Below are 19993 nucleotides of genomic sequence, written 5' to 3'. Positions count from 1 at the left end.
ATGTTATATTCTAGTTTGTTTGCCAATTATACTCCTGAAAAAATATGATACATAAGGAGTTATAATATAATAACTGGTCATAAAAGGGACTCCTTCCCTTCGGGCCCTCCCGTCGGTCGGCCCAACAAACACATAATGTATGTCAATGTATGTATACTAGAAATAACCTGTGCCGTAACGACACCAATGAGACTGAATAATTTTTTGTTATATTGATTTTCATAATTACTGTCATCTGTGGTAAGACTTATTTTGATCCATGTGAACTTATAGCTGTAAAAATATTAGATATTGGTCATCCAAATAATTATAAATTCGGGTACACTTGCAACTGGGTAAAATAATAATTTCTGATAAAAATGCTAGGTAAATTATTTTATCTTGCCCTAAAATAATAACTCTTACTCGATCCCTAATGACCGTTAGTCTTTGATACATATTTGTATTATACTCATGCCATTATGTTGAATCTTCATTGGTTGAGCAATAAATGTAGTTATTTCCTCTCAACAATTCTTCCTCGATTGTTGGCACTTTCGTCATGTTTTCGTTATCCATATGCCCCGGTGATTTCATTCCGGTATTATCACATGTCATTTTGATTGCATGGTTTCAGCAAAGCCCCAAATCCATACTCTCGTTCTCTTCACGAATTATTATCAATAGTTCAGCGTACAGTTGATGCATGAAGCATGGCTTTTAACAAAATATGTACAATTTTGCTAAAAGGATGAATAACCGGGGTATCCGACGGGTATTACCTATTTGAACCTGTTAAAATTCGCATCCAATTGGGAAACTACGCGTCGGGTCTTAAGTTATTAATGGGTCCAACTTTATAATCCAAAACCAGATCTGATTCTACCGGGTCCGGTTCTAGGTATTGGGTATCCATTGGCAGCCCTAACTAAAACTTATTTTGGTTTCGGTCTTTTCAAGTCTTGCACCAAAGAATTGATATTGGATGTTAAATAATTTCCACCAAAGCAATAACCTGTACATATATTATGCTGGAAAAAAAAGGGTGGACTTTACTTATTATCATCCTTTTTTTATTCATAAAAAGTTATTAGATTTTAATTGTTTTGTGGTGGTTAATTATGATATTTTAGTAATAAAATTAAAAGTAACTTAATTTAATTTAAAGATATGATTTTAGGATCATTACTTATACTAATCATATTTATGATCATGTTAATAGTATTACTTTGCATAGCCAATTAATTAGTTTTAATGCTCGTGAAGAGGTGATAGCAAACTATATAAATGACCCAGACGTTAATTTTTTAAGGAACTCCATTAAAAGGTAATCAATGTAAATTTATTTTACGGACAAATATATAATCGTCAGATATCTATAGTTAGGATGAGGTGTGATGATTGGATCATCCGTTTGTCTCCCAAATATTATCTGGCCCTCGGTTGCTAGAAATAACCTGTGTCGTAACGACGCAGGTTATACTTTTTTCAGGTCTTTTAGTCTTTCAATTTTAAGAGAGTTCTCTATTTTGTTTCGTGCCAAAATAATGTTCATGCATACATAATAAAATTATTAATATACATCACCAAATATCCAACAACCAAATTATTTAAGTGTATATATGTGTATCCCTTCCCATCATATGCACCTTACCACCACCGAGTCCTATTAATGCATACATGATTTCATTGTGATGTTTACTATATAATGAGTAAGTGTATAGTTAGGTATGATTAAATGTATGGTTAGATATTCTAACCGCCAGTTTATGTTTGATCAAATCTTAAAATATATTATCATGTGTCTGTGACCGTAATATATGTCACCCCCATTCTTTTAATTTTTTTAATATTTCAATTAATATATTGAGTTATGAGGTGATATATTAATTAAAGGTTAATAAATTTAGGTTTATAATGAAAGAAGTTACAAACATCACGATCGTTAGATGTATATTGCTAGGATGAGATTGGAATGGTTGGATCATCTGTTTGTCTCCGAAATGTTATCTGGCCGTCGGTGGCTCAAAAACCCATTTTGTTTTCTATTATAGATTATTTTAATTTGTTCAATAAATGGATAATCGAACAACCTTGATATCTGGACTATTCTTATGGAGAACCCGTCTAACCAAGTGCTTAAAATGAATTCTAAACCATATATGTAATCGATCTAACTCTCGGATCAACCAATGGTAAACCTTTATGGAAATCGTGTGGATTCCACAAGAAAGACATGGTCCACTTACAAGAAAGACATGGTCCACTTATAAAAGAGAGAAATCAGCTACTCCCTCCATCCGGATTTAGTTGATAAAATAGATTTTCTTTAGCAAAAGTGTACCAGAAAATTTCTATATTTTTCTTAACAATTTCCTGATTTTCAAGAAGAAATAAAAAATTAGGATGTGAAAACTAGTATATTAAATCAAGAATTTGAGAGATTGATGATTTCCGTGGGAATAATTTCAATTCCTTAATAGTTTTTTCAAAACCTTAATTTATTAAGTAACTCCATACGGAGGGAGTAATTGAATTACAATATTGATAAACATAACATCAAAAACCAAAAGAAAACTGTAGTTCTAAATATATATTTTTTATTCATAAGGACCTTGCTCAGCCAAGCAAAATTATTTTAAGTTCTTTCCCTCACAATTATAGAGAAGATTATAGTAATAAAACCAAGTTCGGTTGACAAGGAGATATGGGTTATTAATTGTATTCGAAAACTTATATATTTGGGGGATTTAAGATGATTAAAAGGGTCTGTCTGGCACACTAGTTTTTGTAACGCAGCGTAATTCCAATTACACGTAGTAGAATGTCGTGACATTGAAACTACGTGTAATATATACCTGTAATATATAGTTGGTGTCTGGCCGGTTAGTGTTAGGGTCCGTTTGGCATGCAAATTTTGGCAATGCAAGGTGATAGCAACTACCAGTAATAGGAAGTCGTGCATTCGGACTACCAGGAGTGCAAATAAGAGTGTTTGGCTTGTTATAACAAGTTCATTAAAACCGACCAAACAAAGGGAAGAAAAAAATTCAGTACGACTATACTCCATTATTAAATTTGAAGAAAAACACTCTCTGGTTATCAAGATCTTTATCATCAGGTTAACATTTTCTGATTGTTGCGTATTAATTTCATGAAATTGATTCGCCATAAAACTAAATCATAAAGCTAGATCGTCCAACAACAACGAAACCGATCGTTTTCTTTCTAATCAATATTCTCATAGTAATAAACAAGAGACGCATCTTAAAAACAGAGAAATCAAGGATTTTTCTTCAATGGTGATTTTCATCTCTAAGAATAAATCTAGATCTAGAAAGAGAGAAGAAGACTAAGATATCAATTCTACCTGTAAGTATTTTTCTTATTACTGTTGATTATGATATATGTAACAGGATTGCAGAGATGAGAAGAATGATTCATGAAAACCACAAAGAACGGTTGGAGAAGATGAAATCAAACGAACCTTGATGTTTATCTTCAAAATTTTAGGAGTCAAAATTGGTCAGAGGGCTGGTTTAAGTGTGCAGTAGAGGGCGCCATTCAATGCAGAGGTAGAGAGGTGAACTTTCTATGTTTCCCAATGGAGGTAATAAGAGCTACTGGGTAGTTGCTACTTCGTGCAGTTGGACCATGCCAAACACCAAAACACTGAATGCATCCCTTGACCACACCGTTGACTGCACTACCTCCTTTTATTACACTCATGCCAAACAGACCCTTAGTGTAGAGAAAATAAAGGATTTAGGAAGAGAGATGATTTTGCTCTAATGATGATGCAGTAACAAACTGTGATAGTTTTGATTTCCAATCTCTCTTACAATACATCAAGGTTTCTTTTTGTTTTCTGGTCCAAGATAACCTTGAAAATTTAGTTGACATCAGGAAAAAGGCAGATCGAGATCTACGTTCACAAATTTTTTTCGAAATCAATACAAAGTCGGATATTAAATACATAAAACATACCTCTAACTTATATAAGATATATGTTAATTTGATTATAAGTAACTTTGTATTAAGGATTCGATACTTCTCATACCTATTTTATAATGAAAATCTCAGTTTTGAGGATTTCACTAATTTCATCACAATAGCATCCCTAGTGCAAATTTCTATCGAATAAGAATAAAAGAAGAAGAAGATGAGGTGACCTAATTTTTCTATCAATATCCTTGAACAATGGTTGCAGAGATATGTTTATAAAGAAGAAGAAAAAAAAAGGAAATAGAATAGTCAACATTAGTCAAGCCGTAGTTCAAGGACGTAGTTCAGGGATGAAAAGAGAAATGTTCAATGACTTGCTAAATAGGTCTGCATTGAAAGTAGCCGAACATGAGTAGTTGGAATTACCAGGTAGTACTTATATTGCCCGTTTGGGACGTGCTAAACTTGTTTATATCGAATGTAGCCCCTTGACTACACCTTTGACTGCACTACCTCCTTCTATTACATGGAGCGAAACGGACCCTAAATGAATTTACAGGGATGTATTCGATCACGATTTATATGGATAAAAATAGATACTAGTTTACTAGAACCAAGTGAATTTATAATATTTCTTAAAAAAATCTTATAGATTCTTATAGATATATAATTTTGGATTAAAATAGATTGAGTCAGGATTAATCTGGATTCATAAAAATTAAAGTGGATTATCATATCGTAATATAGTTAGAAAAAAACTAAAAAAAATTTCCTTTTTCCTTTTCAAAAAGACTGATCCATAAGTCGAGAAGGTGGCGGTTGGTGGTGGTGGTGTGGCAGTGGTTGGTGGTGGTTATTATTGTTGTTGGTGGTGGTCGGTGCTTGTTGTAGAAAAATTCCCAAATCCAAAGCTCCATATCATTCTCTTCTTGTGTAAAACTTGTGTCAAAAGTTCAGCAAACAAAAATAGAAAATTGTCTCTTAAATAGTATCCATGAATAGAGATACATGTATACCAGATTCCCGTCAAAGTAAATTGCCAAATAATCAACGAACCATCGATAACGTCTGGCCATCATCCAAAAGCATACGTCCTATATTTCTTCTGATTCTTCCAGAGCACAAAGTTAATACGTATACTTTGCGTCTCACGACAAGCTAAAGCCAAAAAGTACCCATGCAGCAACAAGATTTTAAATTGGTTTGAAAAACCAAAATAATTCCAACTTCTACTCAATTAGCGTCACCGGCTTGTAATTCAACTTCATATGACACCAACATAAGTAACCAAAATATAATTGGTTTCAATTTAAACGTGGGTCTCGCCATTTTTTCCTTTGATTCATTGAGAAGAATATCAAAATATTTGTTTGACAAACTTCACCAAATCATCTGGATCCCATGACCCCTTACTTCATACCAAAATCCAGAGTCTCAAATATTTCCCCGTCAGTAATATCTCATTTTTCTCGGTCAGTTTTCTCAATCATTTTTATGGATGTATTAATCTTATGACTTTTCTTTTGCTCGACCACTTATGCTAATGAGGGAATATTATTTCCTTGTTTATTTTACTCGGCGACGAGGTAATTGGTCGATCATCTGGACCGACCCAATATTCGCATATTTTTCTGTATCACCCCGTCTCGGGTCTTCTACACTGGCAATACCTCTCTTTTTTTGTACTTTTATGATCATTTCTGTTCTGAAATAAAGAGGGTACCGAGTACACTACAATCTTTTTGTATCAACCTACTACAAATACATATTGTGCAATCTTACAGAAATAACAACTATCAAGATATTACTTCAACAAGATGTGACTTGGTATATAGCTTAAGTTTGAGAGTGAACCAATCTTTTGGATCGTACCAAGTTTGATTAACGTACAAGTGCATTTACTTTAATTACGAACATAAACAATATAATGCGAAAGTAAAGTAAATCACACAACACACAAGATTTTGTTGACGAGAAAAACAGCTTGGCATAAAAAACCCTGAGACCTAGTCGAGTTTTAAAAATTCTCAGAATACCGCTATACAAATTGACCACCGCAACTTCATATAGTTGAGACCAAGTAAATTAATCCTAATTACTCAGTTTCCTCAGTAAAGGACTAACCTGTTCTAATAACCACCTCACAGTATTTCCACCAAATCCGACAATAACCCGAGATAAAGTTGAGTATAAAGTATCTTCCATTTATTCAATATAAACTCATTTGGTTAAAGATCAAATAAGGCAAAGATTATCGAAATAATTAATTTCAATGAACAAGATCTATCCAAGAAACTCTACAAGGAGAAGTAACTAGACAGTTTGTTTGATCTTTCAACATGTCTGACGTTTATTGAGATAAACTGCTTGTTTGGATCCTAGAGAATCAAGAGTCCACGAAGTATTACAAAAATCGCAATACCAAAAAGAAAAAATCTTTTAATCTTCAATATTCAATCTTCAAGAAAAAGTCATAACAACAAATAACTTGATTCTTACTAATGAACATTACTACACATAACGTAGTATGTTAACGTTGACTGATCAAAAGTTCTATCTACAAATCTTGAATCACGATATTCGTAATAGTTAATCCTCAAATAAACTTGAGTGGTTTTATATCAGAATAAAAGGACCACAGAATGATCAAGTTTTGATCTATCAAGGATAACTATAATAATTGAAAATTAAAATAACAATAGGATTTAGTTTCTCACCTAAAAGCTTCTTGATCCCAAAGAAGACTTTAAGTGAAGGAAACATATGAGATTTCACACAATTAGATTACTCTCCTCTATCAACAAGTTGTCTTCACACACAAACGCTTAAGAAGTGTGTCAAGGGATGAGCTTGTAAGAATATAAGATGCATCATTTATAGTGTTATGACCAAGGCTTTTTTGGAAGACAAGGAATTACCAAATCCGAAAATCCTTAAGATATGAAATAAACGTAAATGTTCGGTTTTGACAAATTCCAACTGTAATCTCACCAATAAACCTAAATCACTCTTAGTTGACAACTAATATTAGCTAGCAAATATTCATGTACTTTACTAATATTCTAACTAGAAATATTCAACCTCTGGGATATGGTAAGCACGTGAATCCGATATCTAAAATATATTAAATATTTCGGTTTCAGGATCTTGTGTTGAGTATAAAAGGAAAATACTTAAAGATTAAGATATAAGAGTTTAGCAAATGTTCAGATCATTAAGTCGAATTTATGTGAACATTCCAAGTTCAATCTATATACTTCTCGATGTTTGTGCAAACCTGAAGATCAACAAACATATCGAAAATGTAAACTTGGATTAAACTTTAAACATGATTGGTCAGGGATCGGTCCTGCACTTGGGATCGATCCTTGCCACAAAGAATCGGTCCTACAAGTGGGATCGGTCCTGAATTCTTTTTTACCTACAATAAAAAAATTCGCAAGTCTACTTCCTTTAGATTATGTTTATGATATTCCTTCATACACTAAACAATAACAAGTTACCAATTAATGTAATGTCGATTCACGAAGTCCATATATAAACTATATTTCGTAACTTCATATACTCAGGTTGTACGAAACAACTAGTGTATCTTTACTTGATATTTTGATCATAGTATAATAACCAAGTCACCGATACTAGAGACAAGTAAACAAACTTTATTTCGTATCTTGTGTTTTCAATAAATACAGACTTGAAAGAATAAAGATAGATATGGAACTAGTCAAGTTTGTTGTTACTAACCTTGAACTGAAGGATGATGTGTTCGCTGATGTTGATACGTCTTCAGGTTCTTCATAAGTAACAAGAGCGAGTCTCAACATTTCTATGTTCCTAGTCTAACCCAACGAAGTTGACTCTAGTAATCAAATCAAGCATATTTGAGGTTTGGAAATAAAATATGACAACCAAACTTGACATGCCAAAGTTTGGTGGGTTAAAACGAGTTTTTGTCTAACATATCTATTTTATTGATTCAACCTACAAAAAATAAATAAACTAAAACAAACATCATACAAGGTAATTTATAATAATACTTCCAAATAAGCATATGGATTTGATACTGAAATATAGTAAATTATGCATTTATCAAATTCCCCCACACTTGCCTTTACTAGTCCTCGAGAAAACTACCTACCTAAAATACCCTAGCCTACTTCCGTAAGAAGCGCGTTATACTTAGCATGCGCAACAAGCCTTTAAAACCTTACCTATCCCAAGCAGACGATTCATAGTCCAGTGAGGGTTTACGAGAGGTGTACCCATAAAATCTACTCTAGTTTCTAAGTATTCCCAAACCACAAGCATGCAAAGAGCTATGAGAACATAAAGTTTTTCACACTAATAATAAGAAGTGAAAACAACAAAAGAACCTATTTCCTATGCTTAATTATTGAGAAATGAGAGTGTAACGTGTTAAACCAATGCCGTATGAAGAAATAAAACCTCGAGAGAGTCCAATAAGCATTTCACCTCGACTTCTGCCTCACTAGTCGGTCACTCATAAGACCATAAAAATGGGTCGCACAAGTTCATGTAAGCAAGTATAAAGAGAGAATATTTACACACGTTGAATGATGACGTTAATTATTTTTTTTATTATTATTATTTTGAAAAATATATATTTTGAGATATTTTTTGATGATCTCTAAGAAAAGAAACCAACCATATGTAAGGATGGGAATGCTCACTCCCCTTCTCATCCAACCTACATTCATCACCACTCTCACAATGAATAGAAACGTTTTCATCCTTGGCTTCAAATATTGATGACAAAATTCGAACTTCATAAAAATTTGAAAACTTGTACTTATAGATTGAAACTTCTTATAGATTTCTCTTTCCCCATGACCTTGATGATTTATAGATTTTTATTTTTAAAAATAGGCTGCAAGAAAAAGACTATATTACTTGATTATTCACAACTTGATACTGTCTTGGCATCATAAACTTCAAAAAACCTATATTTTATTCTTGTTTTTCATTTTGTCTTCAACTTGGATATACAAATTCTCTGCCTTTTCGTTTACTTCTTGTAAACCTTAAAATTCTTCAAATGTCTTCATATATTTGTTGTTGCTCTGCTTGTTGATAAGTATGATAAGTTTTTAATGCTGCTTCGAGAGAATAGTACCAACTACGAATAAGACTACAAGAATGAGATTTATTCGCAATTCTGGTGTCACCTTTATGATTGATAGAATTAGCACTCAAGAGATTATAAAATGCTGAAGGGGTACGAAGTTGAGTAGCTAATGATTTTACCCTGAATTAGCGCGGATGAAACAATCTAAACTGGCAATGTTGAAGGTTTGATGCATTACTAAATTTGTTAAATGAGTAGTCTCCACTAATGATTGATTAGATCTCTAACGATGCATTCAGTATGCACATAATTTTCCACTGACATGATTAGATTCATCAAGGTTATTGTCTTATCGATTAACTACCTCGAATGCAAGTTCTCTGTGACTTTTAAGTTCAACTATTTCGGTAAGAACTCTGAAAGCGAACTTAGCAAAAAGTATACCACGTGATTATAAAATCCCTAAAAATTGGAAATTTTATGCAAATATATGTACAAACCTTCAAAAACTCTACATTTGAAGTGAAACCTAACTAAAAAGTATAAAGTGTGAATAAAACAAATATAAATACTCCCCCGCACTTAAACTTTACATTGTCGTCAGTGTAATTGACTCATCCAACGTAGAATTCAAGATGTGAAATTCCTAATATGATATTTATTTATTTTTTTGAATCACACGAATTTTATTAATTGAACTTTAAAGAATTACAACCAACAAAAAAGGATAAAGAAAATAAAACAACAGAAAATAAAAGCCTAAAGGAACAGGCCCATTAATACTCCCTACTGAACAGGCCCAGTAAAAGGCTTCCCGAGCTACATCATTTTTCACTTGTTTTTTCAGCTGAACCTGTAGTAGTTAATGCCTGGCATTTCAATTCTAGCAAGATTATAAGGTATCCCCATATGGATCTGTCTTTCACCAGCTCTAAGTTGGGCTCCATTCTTAGCAACAACATCAGCAGAAAAGTTGGTTTATCTGTAGCAGTGAGAAAACCTGATTGATAATAAGTTCCTAGTTGCACTTCTCCATCTTATTTTGACAAACCAAGGGATGTTATCAGAAGCAAATTCATATATGACTGTCTGAGCGTCAGAATTGATGATTATGTGTTCTAGATTCCAATCAACAGCAAGTTCAGCAGCACAAGTAACAACAAAGACTTATGCAATGTAATTTGTGGTAATTCCTAAACCACCAGTAAGGGTGCATATTACATGACATAATGATCTCTGACAACCACTCCAAATTATGCTTGTCCTGGATTTCCAAAAGAAGCCCCATCACAACAGAATAAGGTTGCACCAATACTGGGAGGTAGCCAATGACATATTTTAATTTCTTGGAATTTACTGCTCCTTGTACCAAGATTGAAGAAAGAAATGATGTCATGATCATAATTCTGAGACCATTTGTTAGCTTTAATTCTCAATCCTCCCTCATAAACCATCTTCATTATTCTGCTTTTGAATTGTTGTGCATTTGGTCTATGCTGTCAAAGAATTTTCTATTTTTATGAAACCATAACTCCTTCACAATAGAGCAGCTAGCAGTAATCCATACTTCTTTGACTAGAGGACTTTTATTTCTTGCACTCTTCCATATTTCCTTAAAATATTTTGGACAGTTAAATTCAAAAATGTCACATAACCACTTCCAAATTTCATTGTTGAAGCTGCATCTCCATAACAGATGATCCATGTTGTCTTGATCCTTATCACAGATGCAACACATAGAAACCATTTCATATCCCTTTTTAACCATCACCAAGTCATCCACATATATACCTTGTATTAACTTCCGCACATTACTGCAATACTTGGATGAAGGAAGGAATTCCAAATTTTCTTAGTCCACGGTAATTTTGGCTTCTTAATTCTTATGGATCCAATTGCTGAGGAAGTAGTAAATTTGCCCTTGAGATCTCCAATCCATACCAATTCATTATTACCACCTCCTACATATGGCATAGTCATAGATGATAGAATTTTTTTGATATCATTTGACATTGTCCATTCATTCTCCACAAGAATATCAACAACCTTAAGTTGTATGTTATCTTTTACCAAAGCAGTGAAGCCTAGAGATTCTATGAGGGGATAATCATCAATCCAATGATCAAACCAAAGTGAAATTCTTTGACCATCCCCAATACACCATCTGATATTTTCTTTTAAAGCCTCCCAAGCTCATTTTAAACCTGTACAGATAGAAGACATGTGCCAATTGGTGCTTCATTGTTGATTTCTGTCTTTGAATTTGGCCTTGATAAAGAGTGCCCATTCTTCATTAGAGTTAAGAATTTTCCACATAATTTTCATTACTTATGCTCTGTTGTGAATTTCTAACCTTTGAATGCCCAGACCTCCCTCACAAAGAGGAGAACAAACATTTTACCAAGCTAGAGTAATAAATTTCCTTGTTTCACTGTCACCAGCCCATAAAAGTTTCTTATTATTCTTTCACAAACTTTAATAACTGATGGTGGCCACTTATAGATTTCCATGTTATAGATGGGAATACTGCAAATGACTGACTTAATAAGCACCAACCTTTCCTGAAATGACAGCAGTTTCCCCTTCCATCCTGCTAACTTTTTATGCATCATTTCCACCATTGTCCATATAGTAGAAGCTTTAACTCTGCCAGGATGTAATATAACTCCAAGATATTTGTCTGGAAACTTACTTAACTCCGTCTGCATCATTTGCTGAATATGATTTCATTAACAATTGAAGTACCTTCAATGAAAAGTTTTCTCTTTGATGTGTTGATAAGCTGACCTGATGCTTTTTGGTATGAGTCCAATAAAATCAGAAGGTTTTGGATGCTTTTCTTACCACCATTGCAGAAGATAAACACATCATCTGCAAAGAACAGATGTGTAAGGTGAATACCTTTTCTAATAACCATAGGAGTAATGTCTCCACTTTGCACCATTTGAGTTAAATTCCTGTTCAAAACATCTTCCATCAAGACAAAGAGAATTTGAGACAAGGGGTCTCCTTGTCTTAATACCCTTTCAGCTGAAAAGAATCCTTGAGGTCCTCCATTAATCATCACAAAATCTTTGCTGACTTGAGAATAGTATGTATCCACTCACACCAGGAATGAGAAAATCCATATCTGCTTAACACTTTCAACAAGAAATTCCAGTTGTCAGGGTCATATGCCTGAGAAATGTCTAATTTAAGTCCAACATTCCCTCCCCTTCTTTTCTTTTTCATCTCATTTACCAATTCAGATGCCAACAAAATCTGCTCTTGAATGCATCTGCTCTTGATGTATGCTACTTGTTGAGGAGAAATAAGTTTTTCCATTAAAGTGCTCATTCTTGTAGTGATGATTTTGGTAAAAATCTTGAAACTAACATTGCTTAGTCCTATTGGTCTAAATTGGTTTGGATATTTAGCTCCTTCTATCTTAGGAATTAAGAGTAGAAAGTTAAAATTGAGACCTTTAGGAATGAATTCCCCCCCCCCCCCCCCCAGCAAAATTGCACTGCTTTGACTACATCTTGATATATAATCTGCCAGCAAGCCCTGCAAAAACATCCATTGCATATCAATTCCTAATATGATATGCAAGATATAAAAACTCTAATAATAAAAGGAAAAACATAAAACCAATGGGTTGCCTCCCATGTAGCATTTAGTCTAATGTCTTCAGCCCGACATGGAATTCACTTTGCTCGTTATCCTGCATCCAACACATCAACATGAAAACTTGGTTGAGCAGTACTTGTGCATCGCATTGGTTCAAAGATACTAAAGCTTATGACCTCTCCATCAATCTCTATAAACATGGTCCCGTCGTGAACATAAATTCATAGTTCTAGAAGTGCTAAAAAATGGTCTATCCTAAAGGTGTATACGAGAATGACTTATCATCACTCATATCCAGAACATAGAAGTTCATTGAAAATATTAGTTTTTTTACCTGCACCAAAACATCCTCAACAACCCCCTTCGGATAAACATTAGATCTATTAGAAAATTAAATAACTATACCCGTGTCCTTGAGATGACCAAGATTTAAATCGTTATAAGTTGAAGCAGAATAACACCAAGATGACCTGCATTTTTTTTATATAATTTTCAAACAAGTCATCTAAGTTAACAGCCTTTTCGAGTAAATCAAATATGTATGTTTTAGATTTTTTTTATTAAAATTAGTGTTCTATAGTTTAAAGCTTTATCAATGAGACAAGATAGTTTCCCGGTGGAAGAAACAATGAAGATATATTAAAAAATAGTTGTCGGGAATCCATTTTTCTTAGTCAGGAGTCAAGATTATATTGTTTCTTATCGAACATGGAAATACTTGTTAGAAACACGGAAATACCTTTTAGAGGTTTTACTATTGAAATAAAGTGCTCCATAAGTTAGAAGATGGTCAACTTTAAAAGGTTATGGAAGATAAAATCTGGGCTATTCTGTTTGTATTTGATAATTCCCTTTATGTTTGATAATTCCGTTTATGGATATTCTGACTTATGATCTGAAAGCTGATTATTTTACTACTTGAATTGGGAATAATTCAATAAAAGTTGGTTACCATTAGGTTATCGTTTTATTCTTCCACAAACTGATGTTTCATCAAATACATACATTTATGCTTTTTGAGAATATTGTTTCTGAAATGCACACACACAAAAAGAATCTAATGATCAATTTATCCTTTCTGATTAAACTCCTGCATATATACTAATGCTTGGAAAGTTGGTTGCTGTAAATTTATATGGAGATACAAGCGACAAGGGGATTTGGCCTAGAGATTTGGCAGAGTTGGTCTATCATATAACCGCTATCAAGAAGTCGGTATGTGTGGTTTTATAATTCAATGGATAAAAACCACCGAGGAAAAACAACATTGTAATCTTGGATTTCCGTGCTTGATTACAAAGATTTGTAATTATTTTGAAATATATACAACTTTCTATGTAAGTAATCCGCTGAAGTTTCCTGAATCAGTTAGTCATGGGACAGCCAATCGTATGTGTTCTAAAAGAGCCAACGCTAGTGCTCCCAACCTTTATACATGTGTCTAGCAGAGGTAACTACGATTTCAAGACACTTAATTAAATGAAAAACGTTTGTCTTATTCTAGATTTGAATAACATCCTTGGTGATTTTTCTTATGATACTAGGAAGTAGGAAGTAGAGTATAGGTACCGTAACTTTAGCCATGTCAAAGAGGGAACATATGCTTACCCATATTAAGAACTTTAACATTCTCTTTACACATTAAACTTTTCTGTTAATCGAAAACTTTAAGTTTACCCGTATTTTCAAAAACTACACAAGTTTTTAATTTAAGTTTTGCAAAAGTCCAAATTTCCTCGTATAAAAGGATTTTATCACGTACAAACTTTTGAAAAAAAATGTTATACATAAATTTAGTTTATATTTGAAAAATTTATGGTATGATTTTCTTTTTGTATGAAAAATCCTTTTATGATTTAAAACATGTTATAAAAGTATTTATGCATGACAAATCTCAATAAGGTAATAATATTATCTTCATATATATACAATGTGCATTATTATTGACTTAATTACAATCACATTTGTCAAAAACACAAAGTCATATGTAATATTGCATGGGAAAAAGGTAGTTTCCAAGAATTTTCACCAGTCAAAATATCTGAATATTTTGATTGGATTTGGGGCAACAGGATTTTGTTGTCAATCTCTATATCCTTGTTTTTCAATAAATCGATTTCATTGTGATTATTATTGTTAAAATAAATAAATTGTGATTATTATTATTTGTGATTATTGTTATTAAAAATGTAAATCCGTATTTATGCGAACATCACGCCATTACCTAGATAATAGTTTTTTTCTACGGAATAATACGATGAATTGATATGTAGTTGATAACATGTTATCATCATATTACAAAAAATTAGAGAAAGACCATCTTCTTCAAAGATAAAAACCCTCTAATTATTATAATAATGTAATAGTGTGAAATAAATATATCATATATGTAGTGGCATGCAACCATTACTAGTAGTTTAACATTAATGTCGGAGTAACAAAATAATGTAGAAAGTGTAAAGTTGACGGTCTAAGTAGGGACGAAATCCATCAAATATTTAATTTACAACAATTATAATCAGTTATTCGAGATATAACTTGTTACTCTCTAACTGGAACAAAATTAACAAATCTCCGATATGGGAACCACTATATCTCTTTCTTCATAAGCAAAAAAATAAAATAAAAAAATCCAGTTTAAAACCCCAAGACATTAAAAGCATACAATGATAGTTTTGCTTTTGCACTCTTTAGATTGATTTCATCAACGTCCTTTATAGATTAGCATCAGCGTAATAGTATTGTTATCGTCTTCGTAAACAATGTTGGAGATCCGCGTACAGTAAATCATTATCAATAAAAGCTTAACCATCTAAACTTAATGCATCAAAGTGAGATCCTCTTGAAATCCCGCAACTCAACTTATTGTAAGAAAAATTTAGAAACCTAAGAGAGTCATTTTTACCAGAGATTCTGAGATACGTCCATACATTCTATTAGAACTTGTATCCAAAGATGCTATTACAAATAAGATTTTGATACTTTGTTGGATATTATTAGAGTCATGATTATACAACAAGTTAAGCGAAGAAAGTTCTTTTAAATCCTATCTTTATTAGAATTTTCCGTCAAGTGACAAATCGATTGTTGCGTTATATGTATGTATGGATACCTTATTCTACATGTCCTCTTAAGCCTTAAGTACTAGTATTATGTACAAGCATCAAACCCAAGTCCAAGTATAAAAATAATCTGGAATGTATGTAACTTATCTAATGTACCCTTTGAAGAGCTCAAAATCATTGTGGAGGTGCTCCCTAAAGCATATACTCCCTCCGTTCCATTTTACTTGATGTTTTAAGGGTTTTTTTATGTTCCAAATTAGATGAGTGTTTTGATATTTTTCCCAAATTCTCACTAATTTTCCCTTGCTTTGGAATCACACCATACCATTATGACTTATTGAAATCAGTAAATGGATAATTAATCTAATTTGTAAATCCACTCCATGAAGGATAAATAGATAATTAATCTAATTTGTAAATCCACTCCATGAAGGATAAATATTCTATCCCAAGTAAATTACAATGGGATCCGTAATTTACACTAAATATAGAAACTAAAAACTAAGTATTTTAAACTTTTAGGAAGTTATTAATATAGGTAGATTCGGAAAAAATTTATTCTCTATGTCATTTCTTAATCTGCATGAAAAACTCTACAACATCAAGTAAAATGGAACAGAGGGAGTATATATGTAGTGTTAGATGATCGCTCGGTCAAACTCACAAGTTTTTATGTGTCAATCTTATTGTCAAATTTAGTTCATCAAAACTATATCTTGATTTATAGTCTACTGAAGCCAATCTCAGATTAGGAATAGAACATGGTATTTGAGTGTTCGAATTCACCGATTAACCTTGAAGATTGAAGGCTAAAGAACAAACGAAGACATCTACGAATATTTCATCAACAAAGAGTCTAAGACAATGTTGTATGACTCTAGTATTATGATGGAAATTGTAAAGAAATTTTTTCGGATTCGAGCTAGTACTTGACATATCTCGAAAGAAGTTCCTAAGAGACATCAAGTTATATTCATGCTCACAAATTGATTTGGTCAGTACACGAACTTTGAGTTTATTTAAAATATACTTGATGAATTGATCTCTTATTAACTCACATATACGAACTGTTTTAGTCAATACATGAACCGATTGATCTTGAGATGTTCATGGACACTTTTGAATTTTCAAGTATGCGAATTGTTTTGGTCAGTACGCGAAGTGATTGATTTTAAGTCGTTCGTGGACACTTATTATAATTCGAGTACACAAACTTATTTGGACAGTTCGTGAACTTGTATATTTGAAAATTTCCCGAACTTCGAGATGGTAATTTGTTCACAAACTATTTTGACCAGTTCAGAAACTAATCCTATATTTAAGAGTTATTGAACTTCATTATTTCTTGATTGTTCACAAATAACTTAACCATTGTTTATGGGTTACCCTTTTGGGGTACAAAGTTTATACCTATAAATATGCAAGTTCATATTCTTGTTTGTGATTCAAGTCAAACTTCTCACATGCTTAACCATTGTTCATGAGAAGTTGAGCGTACTTGGTATCAAAGTAATTTGTAGACATGGATACTAGTTCACAAACTTAGGTTTGATTATAAGATACCTAGCCTTGTTCATCATTAAAAATAGAGGTCTCTCTGCAACCTAGAATCTCAATCCTGGGACATTGTGTCATATTGCGGATAGATTCGTCCTCTAAAGACGTAAATTTCTTCGAGAAACATAATTAGGTTACGACTTTTGAAGTCTTCACTAAGGGATTCATGAAACCCGATCACACTTCTTTTACCCAATAATTCTTGATATCCGGATTTTTATCTTGATTGTCGTGGTTCTTGTCTATTCTTAGGTTCGTCTATTATGCTATGCGACCATTCAAGAATTATTGGTCAGAGAATAAGATTGATAAAAATACAACGTTCTCTTTGTCTTAAATTTTGTAAATCCACAAGTTTCGTATATGTACATAGATTGATCTTGTAAGGTAGAATTGATTAGACATCTCTATAACCTTTTGAAGAGAGTAATTTATTTTATTTGTTGAGGTGTGTTTGATATCTTTTTTAATCTTAAAGGTCCCTCATAAGTAAGCATATTTCTATTACCTTGATTGGATATATTTCTAAAATCAATAGGCTATCTATTAGAGAGGAATAGTTAAAATTATTCACCACAGCTGAAGAAATTTCTAGGCATGTAAAGGACGTCAGATAAGGGAATCAAGTGCGTTGGGTCTTGCGAGATCCAATAGACATAAGAAGTACGAATAAAACTGAAATTCTCGGAGGGTCGATTCAGTCACAACTATAATCTAGTCCAAAGTCTAATAGTAGGCTAGTGTTTGTACCGGTTTAATACAATACGGTGTTCAAGATGGATGAGGTCCCAGGTTTTAATATACAAGATTCTACTTTCCTCGTTAACTAAATTACTGGTGTCTTGTGTTATTTATTTTCCGTGTTATATTATTTATATTTATAATTGAAATATCACAAATAGTACGTTAATCAACTTAGAAATTTATTAGCTTAAGATGTATAAAACCTACAAGACTTGTTCTTCTGAAATAGTGTCTTGAAATGTGAATTGCAAGACTTGTTCTTGTTGGAATTCGGTTCGTGTACAGTTCGGGTACATACTAGGAGTTTTACAATTAGGTATAAGTATCTCGTTTCTTAATTTTTACTCATTGATTGTACAAAGAATTTTCCATACAGGTTCACAAAAGAAAAACTTGGTGGTGTACTAGGTACCCTCTTATTTTCAATTGTTATCAGAGCAGACAAGCACCGAAATACCTAATAAGTCCATTTTGTAACGATTTGGAATTTAAAAGACCTATATCTTTATTAACATACCACCAGCCTTCGATGACACAAATTACTTATGCTGGAAAATAATTACATGTTCCTTCTTACGGGCTCGTGATTTCAATACATAGATGAAGGTTGTCAAAGATTATACACGTCCAATAATATTTAGATGGAGTAACCTCTATCAAGGATATTGATGAATATGATGCAATTGAAATTAGTGTTGCAAATCTTAATTCTGATGGACTAAATGTTATTATACATGCCTTAAGCCAAGAATTTTAACATCATATTTCTTCATGTGAAACGTTCCAAAGATGCTTGGGATATATTAGAAACTGTATTCGAAGGGAATAACTCATAAAAAGGAGCAGGGCTTTAGAATTTAACTTATGATTGAGAAAACCTTCTTATGGATGATGAAGATTCGTTTGAAGAATGTAATTACAAACTCTATAAAATAATGAATGCCTCTCATGTGTTAGGAAAAACTATTACAGAAAGGGATACCGGCTCGATATGAGTCTAAAAAATATGCCATGGCAGAAGAAAGCCATCTTTCAACTCTTTCAAGAAGTGATTTTGTTAGAAAATTGAATATCTTTAATCAGAAAAAAAAACATACTATAAAAGAGAAATACATCGACTTTGGATAACTAGAAATACTGACTTATTAGGTTTTTACAGTGTTTTTATCCTTTGATACTAATTGGAAAGGAGGGTACCTAGTACACCACTAAAATTTTCGTTTATACATGGATATTCCATGTACAATCTATACATACAGTTACGAAATTGTATACAAGATCGTTTAACAAGGTAAACCTAATATGTACCCGAACTCTACTAGAACGAATTCCAGCAAGAACAAGTCTTGTAATCTATATTTCAAGACATGAATTCAATAGAAACAAGTCATGTAGGTTTATTACAGTTGAGCTACGACTATCTAAGTTTAGCAGCGTACAACCTGTGATATTTCAATAATAAAGATAAAATAATATAATGCGGAGAAGGAATAACACAGACACCAAAAATTTTGTTAATGGGGAAACTATAATCTTGTATGAAAATACCGAGGCATAATCCAAATTGAATACCTACTGATTTAATATGTCACACCAATTACGTACTACTAGATTTCGGACTAGATGTAATACCTTGCTTCAGTTGTATCCATGCACCTGTAGAACTTCTAGATGAAGACTAATTCTATTTCAGAGTTTCTCTTGTAAATTTTCTAGGATAATCCTAATTTTCTTTAGAAAAATGCTCTTGAAAATCTTCTAGCCAAACATTAATTATCTTTAGAAGATTCTTCTCAATAATTAGGGTTTACAAGTTCCATAACCTAATTGATTTTACCTCATAGGATCAAGTACAAATATTGTAGAGATATCTCGATGTATCAAATCTAGGGTTTATGATAATCCTTGAATGACCTTATAGCAGAAGATAAGGACCTTATATAGACAAGTATTACTGTAATCACCCAGATACAGGTTTCGTAACTATCAAAGAAAAATATAGCTTACA

Source organism: Papaver somniferum, chromosome 5, assembly GCF_003573695.1.
Source record: "Papaver somniferum cultivar HN1 chromosome 5, ASM357369v1, whole genome shotgun sequence".
NCBI classification, from domain to species: Eukaryota; Viridiplantae; Streptophyta; class Magnoliopsida; order Ranunculales; family Papaveraceae; genus Papaver; species Papaver somniferum.
This window is presented reverse-complemented; position numbering follows the sequence as displayed.